The 7,401-nt window shown below is 41.1% G+C and overlaps 1 pseudogene; it reads left to right on the plus strand.

Annotated features, from left to right (window-relative positions):
• Nucleotides 1–427: 427 nt before the first annotated feature.
• On the plus strand, nt 428–2,367 carry LOC109437554 (lethal(2) giant larvae protein homolog 1; annotated as a pseudogene).
• Nucleotides 2,368–7,401: the final 5,034 nt, after the last annotated feature.

Below are 7,401 nucleotides of genomic sequence, written 5' to 3' on the forward strand. Positions count from 1 at the left end.
TCAACTGCAGTTGTCTCTTTCCTTTGGTTGTAAAAGCCCTAATTGTATTACCAGATGTAAAGCAAAAACAAAAACTCCAGTTTGGCTTCCTTTATTTTTTTTTTCTAGCTTACTGAGTGGGATTCTAAAATTTAATTTCAGTGATTTGTAAAACTCTTCTCTTAAATTAAGGTAGAAGTGATTGAAGGCATTTTTAGCTACACCTGCTCAACCACTAATTCAATGAGAGAATGACTTAGAAATTACAATATTGATATAACAATATTGTTGGTAAGAACTAAGTGATGTCTCAGTACAGGTAGCGTCTATAATGCTCTGATTCCTCCAACTTGCTTCATACCTAGCTTGTTTAATAAAAAGAATATATCCAACTGCTTACTGAGTGCCCAGCATGTTTGGGTGTGGCTGCTTCGTCATGTATTGATAAATGGTACGGTTAAGGACTAGAAAAATTATTCTCCTACATGTATTCAGCATTAAGACAGAGTACCCACCTGCTATTACCTGCTCAACCCATGTCACCAACGTCCCCACGGAGTTGTAAGCCTGCATCCTGAGTACAGATGAGCAGCAGAGCTCCCAGCCAGCCTCCAGTGCCCCGAGCTGGCCCATTAGTGGGCCAGAATTTGGCCCATGAGCCATTGCAGCGAGGGCTGCTGTTGACCGGCCAAGAGGACGGCACTTGCAGTTTTGCACCGCCTCTGGCATGGTGCTGCAGCTGAGCACAGCTAGCCTCTTTCACGTGAACTGCAAGCACGCCGACAGCCTGGCCCACGCTGCCAAGCATGACTGGCCTGCCACCCCTCTGAAAGGTGGGCTGCTTTGACTTCTACAAGGACGATCCCTGGCTTGGCGTGCCGAAGGTGGCGCTCTGCAAATACACAGCACCGCAGGTTACGTGTTGGTGCTGGAGCTAAGCCATGTGCCTTATGCCAACGTGGCATGCGTGGATCTGCTCCAGGACCGTGAGAGCTTCACGTGGAAGATGCCTAAGTGGCTGAGCCTGGGTATAGGGTCATTACCCTGGTCCACCCACTTCCACCCCCACTAGCTGGTTCAGTGCCTATCCCCAGCTGCAGTCACTACATCATGCTCCACACTGAGTGAAGCCTTATGACCGTTGGCACCAGTCATGGCTTTGGCCTCTTCAGCTACCAGAGCGAGAGCCTGGGGCTCGCCAAGTGCACGCTTCACACCAACGACTCCTTGGTTATGGAGGGGCCACTCTCGAGGATGAAGTCACTCAAGCAGTCTCTGCACCAGTCTTTCCCATGCACCTGCAAGAGCCGAGTCCTGGGCAAGAAGCGGGATGCTAATGCCAAACTGAAGGTGCAGGATGCCAATGTTCAGCCTGCAGAGCAGGCCTACCCCTGGGACATGGAGATAATGCCCATGCAGTTCTGCACTGACCCCGCTTGGCCGACCGCTCCCTCTCAGGCGTCGTCTTGTGCTACCCGTGTTTCACTGACTTGTTCCTTTGAGAAGTGGTTCATCAGGGATCCACCATGTAGCACCAATTCAGGCTCCACTGTTTGCCTTCACTGTGGAGGTAAGGGAGGCGAAAAGCGACTGGAGTGGTTGGAGGAGTAAGCTGTGCTGGGCTACTTGTAGCCGAATCACCCCGTGTACGTGGTCGCCCTCGAGGTATTGCGCATGCTTGACCACCTGCTGCCCGAGCCCTACAAGTTCTCACCCGACTGGCGCAGGTGCCCGACCAGCACGGCAACCACGCCATGCTCTGTGCATCTGAGTAGCAGTTCAAGGGATTTACATTGCTCAAAGTGAGCAACAAGACCACGTTCAAGCAAACAGCCCCTCGGGGCTGTCCTGTGGACCATGCCGAGATCTGCCTGTCCTGTCTCACCGACATGGGTGTTGTCCACATCTTCCCGGTGCCTGGCCTGAGACCCCAGATGTATTTACTTCTGTATCTAGAGGTAATCACCTCCTGTGTCTTCACCTCCTGTGTCTTCACACAGCACGGCCAGGTTTTTTTTAACCTAATTTCTCCATTGGAGTTCGAACACTTCCTTAAGTCCCTGGTTACAGAGCCACTTATCTCTCTGGACATTAGCTGACCCAGTGATGCTGCTCATGCCAGCTACAGGTTCCCAGAGTCACCCAAGCTGAGCCAAGTTTAATGGGACCCTGGGCATCATCTTGACCCCACAGAGCCTGATCCTGTCTGCAGCAAGGGAGTTGACAGCCCGGAGCTGCCCGAGGCCATGCTCTCACCCATGCCCTTGGACTTAGATGCCAGCACTTACACTACGCTAGACACGACAGGGAATATCATGGTGGAAAACATGTAGGATTTCCTAGGCTCTTCAGAAGAATCTGAGGAACCTGGAAAAAGATGAGACTTGAGCCTGTGCCTGATCAGGTTAGAAAGGACAGAACTCTATGACCACCACCTCCCCTGTTTAGAACTGGGATCTAGGACCGCTGGCTCCTGCCTGACTTTTCGGGTAGACCCACACCTGCTAACCTGCAGGTTTCAGCTAGACCTGCGAACCCGGCCTCAAGGTGTGTGCCCCAGACTCAGCCCAGAGCCTAAGGAGCAGATTCATGCTGGCTCCTTCTACAGGCTCTTGGCTACCCTGGAGGCCAGGTGCCACAGGGAGAGGATAACAGGTTAGCCACCACCTATGCCACTTCCCACTCCATATACCAACCTTTCCCTCTCTCTTTGCAAAGAGTATTTTTATAACACCTGTGCTAGGTTGGACAGTCATTTCTAAAACTATTTTGTACTTGCTCCTGGGCCAGTATACCCCACCCTCCAGCCTGGGCATAAGTGCAGATATGTGTGTGCCTTTATGTAACTGGGAGAACCACAGGTCACCCAAGTCTAGGGCCGGTCAGATATATCTGTGTGTGTGCTTGGAGGTAGTGTTGGGTTTAGTGGGAGGGAAGGGGGCATTGGCCAGATGAGTTTTCCTATAGATTGTACCTTGGTTTTTATTTTCCCTGTCATTTTGTTAAAATCTGTGGTTTTAATCTTAAAAATACTGATTTTTTATATTGAAAGGAAAACATTTAATATCTCTTAAAGGGACAAAAATGATAGTGCCAATAGAATGAACCAGAACAAACATTTTAATTATAATTCTATTTTACACTATTCTTTATACCTAGCCTTGTTACCTAGAATGTTAATGAAGCACTAGGAAAGAAATCAGATACTTATTTTTCGCTAAAACATTATGGAGCTTATGCCTAAATTTCATAAGTGATAAGGTTACCCATGTGCCTTTGAAAAAATGCTGAGAAACTTTTCTGAGCCTCAGACAGAAACATAAGTTCCGAACTTCTTTAATGGCTATGCCTTACAAAGTAGAACAAAGGGAAAGAGTTATTGAGGTAACTAAAACAAAGCAAGAAATACTGCAGAAAAAGAGAAAAATATTTTTCCCCAGGTCTGAATCTAGCAGCTCAGAACACATGAAGGAGATGAATGAACTGAAAAGGTATTTGCAGCCGAAGAGATAGATGCTGAGCTATTATTTCTTGTGATGCTATGAGATATTTATAACAGCAACAAGAAACCCTCTTGAAAATAAAATCAGCATTCAGTTTCTCAGCAATGAACAACCTTCAGATTCTACTGGCAATATTATATCTTAAACACTAGTGCATGTTTAAATATTTTAATAATGATTTAAATAAAATTTTGTGCTTTATTTATGAGCTGTGTCTACATTCAAATGCTATTTTCAGAATATTTCTTTTAATAAGCTTCTTCCCCTTGTCTGCAATAAGAGAAGTAAACTTGGAGCAAAATATTTCCTTCTGGGATTGCTTCCTTATCCTAAAACTCTAATCAAACCTTAACATATAAAAACCTTTAAGGGTAGTACTTAATTTTTAAAAAGAAGCTATTAAAAGTAGGTTTTTCAGTAGCTAAATTTTTGTAATCCAAAGAGCATCATGGATTTCACTTTGAAAACATGCTCTTACCTTTCTCATTTAAAAAAATAATAGTATACATATGGTGCTTGACATTTCCCTTTGTAAGGTATAAGTTCCAGAAATCAGAAGACATTACTGAAATATTTGTTATTTCGCATTTTCCACGGACTGGCTTTCATGGTCACATGGTCAGAAGACAATTGCCACCATGTTTTCTTTCAGTCATTAAAGGTATGGCAGTTTATATTACTGGCTTTCAATGATTCTACTTTCTCTTGTTCTACAAAGTGAAAGAGGTGAATTACACTCCTCTGGTACAACTAGTGGCATCGTATTGGCCTGAAATAGTTCATGTATCTTACAAAGCTCTTGGAATCAAGAGATTCTTTGCATGTGAAGTAAAACAAAACCCATCTAGTTGTAATCATGAAACATTTTGCTAAAATCATATCTGAGATGTATTCTTTGTCACGTAATACTTAGTCTTTTATGCCATATCAAAGCAACTTGTTGACAAGTGGAAAGTAAATTATATATGTGGTTAAGTTTTCATCTTGGTTTGCGTGCGTGTGTGTGTGTGTGTGTGTGTGTGCGTTCATGCTTCTTTGTTTCAGTTTATTTATTTTTTGTTGTTGTAATATGATGCCAAAACAGTTGATTTGATAGATTAATTTTTTTGTCACACTAGTGACTTAATTTTACAGGTTGTTTTATTTACAGATGTTAGCACACTATTTCATAGGCACAATCTAAATGGGGACGTTACATATTAAAAGATATAAATTTAAAAGTAACACAATATAAAATAGAGTAGAAATGAGGGGTTCATAAATAATCTATAACGCCTTCTGATTCCAAATCCACTTCCAATTATTTTTTTCAGATTTGATGGCATCTTCCTTTAAAAAATAAAGTCAAAAAGTAATGTTATGTAAGAACATTACATTTCAAATCTTAAAAACTAGCATTGAATTCACTATGGTGACTTTATTTTTTCACAGGCAGCCGCAATACCTCCCTCCCAGACCCTCTCCTTAAATGTGACTTTGACACTACGTCCGTCAAGAGATGAGGTCTGTGTGTCTTCCCTTCAAAATGAGCTGGCTTTGTGACTGGTCTGACTAAGAGGGTATGGCAGATGAAAGGTATTAACTTTTTTGGCTAGGTCATTAAAGGCCATGAAGCTTCTGCTTTGTTAATTAAAATACTTGTGCTTGAACGCCCTACTGTACAGAGGCCACCATGCTGTGAGGAACCCTAGACCCACCCCAAAAGTAGAAACCACATGGAGGCTGGGAGACTACAAGTAGAGAGAGGTGTCTAGGTGACCCCCAGCTTCTCGGGACTCCCATTTTTCTAGCTCTAGTTCTAATTCTAGCTACCAACTGACTGTAACCCCAAAAGAGACCCTGAGCCACAGCCTCCCAGCTGAACCCCTTCCAAATTTGAACCCAAAGACACCCTGAGAATAATTATTTTAAACCACAAAGTTTAGGGAAATTAATTTATAGATTGTTCATTTTTTAAATGTTTATTAAGTATCCACTCTGTTCTGGGCAATAATCCTGAGTACTAAATCCTACAAAGATGTTCCTCCAATGCTGTAGTATTTTAATACTAATCCCTTACTGCACTGTACTTCTATGGTTCTTTAGACGGTTATTTCTTTTGTCTATATTGTATAAGTTGTATACATGTTTGACTATAAACTTTTAAACTCAGGACCCGAGTCTCAGTTAATTTTGTTTTCCTCTGTAGTGTCTGTAGCGCATACAGATGTTTGGTGATTGATATATGGCACCTATCCGGAAAAGGAAATTCAGTGCAAGAAAAGGACACCATTATCCCCAATGGTACGAATTAAAAACCCATAGAGGTTTTAATTCGTGATTTCTTTAAAGTAGCTAAACTTTGCAATTGGAGGAAAACAAGTACTTTTTAAAATAATTGAATATGTGATCATTGATATTGTTACTTACGGAAGCAGTCAAAAAAGAATTTTTCAAATATCCTAGTCATTAGAAAACGAACCTTAGGTTATTAAAATAACTCTCTCTTAAACTAGTTTGGTTTTATTTGTCAAATGGTCTGTTTCCATAGCTATATATAATTTTGTTCTAAGTGCAGCCTGAAACTGAAGTGGGCCCTGGCTAGATAGGATAAAAAGTAGTGTCCAGGCTTCTTAGTTACAGTCTTCCTTCCGACCACTAGTCTATGCTGTTGCACTAAGTACCAAAATGCTCATTCAGTGTTCATAGACATGTCGAAAGGATCACTTCTAAAATTTTTAGCTCAGATAGAAAAAAAAATCAAATGCCTGATTGTTTCCTCAAATTAGAAGCAAACAATTTGAACATAATTTCATATATATATATATATATATATATATATATATATATATATTCATCAATTTGAAAAAAATTCAGAGAAATATGTTTTTTTAATTAATCTCTCTTTCTAATTTTGGTTAGAAGGAATCCCATCCTCATAGTAATGCATTCTTCAATTTTTCATTTTTGCTCATTTCTCCTATCTTCTGTTCCAGTTTGATCTACATTTAAAGAGCTAATGAGTTTCCAACTCCTGTGAATCCTACCTCAGCATTGCTTTCCCTGCTTAACCTATTTTCTCCCCTTTCTATTAGTATAGTTCAAAATCTTAATGTCTAGAAAGTGAATAACAGTACAGGAAAACATTAGTTGAGGTCTTATCTGTTTGAAGCTATGGGCTTTATATATGCTACCCTGCTTAAACTTTACATTACTATGATGAAATAGATTCTAAACTTACTCCTATTTTACAGGTGAGTAGACCTTGGAGGTATTGCAGAACTAAGTAATGCCCAAGGTCACAGTCAGTAGTGGTGGAACCAGCATGCAAATTAAAGACCCAGAGCCCAGTATGCTATCCTACTTCTGTAACTCATAGCTGAAACGGACTTCAAAATCTAGTCCACTCCCCTTTTGATGCTTCATTCACCTTTAACTTTCCTGCAAAGTTGTTAACCAGTGTATGTGGGAACATCTCCAATGACTATCATAACAGTCTCATTTCTCAACTCCAACTCAGCCTCTGCTCTGTACCAGATTAATTGTTCTCAAAAGCTTTTTGTCATAATCTCCCCTCTGCTCAAATAAACAACATGCGTTTCTAAATGAAGCTATTATGATCATTTCAAATGTCTTAAACTCCCTCCAAACCTAGCTATTCACACTCTTCAATTCACAACTTTCATCCAGAATTTTACTTCTATGGTTGTCCTTAGGGGGATAATGTGCTATTTCCTTCATCCTAGAATATAGTCCTCACTGACTCTATCTAAATATACACGTATTCTTCTCATCCTACAGGAGCCTCTCAAAATTGACACAACTTTTGCTACATGTTGTTTTCTATAGCGTATCATTACCTGTCTGACAAAAGTCAGAAAACACAGCTGAGACTTTACCTATCCTCTTGACTAATCTGTAATTTTTTTGAGAATAGTCA

This window comes from Rhinolophus sinicus, linkage group LG05 (assembly GCF_036562045.2).
Source record: "Rhinolophus sinicus isolate RSC01 linkage group LG05, ASM3656204v1, whole genome shotgun sequence".
Taxonomy (NCBI): Eukaryota; Metazoa; Chordata; class Mammalia; order Chiroptera; family Rhinolophidae; genus Rhinolophus; species Rhinolophus sinicus.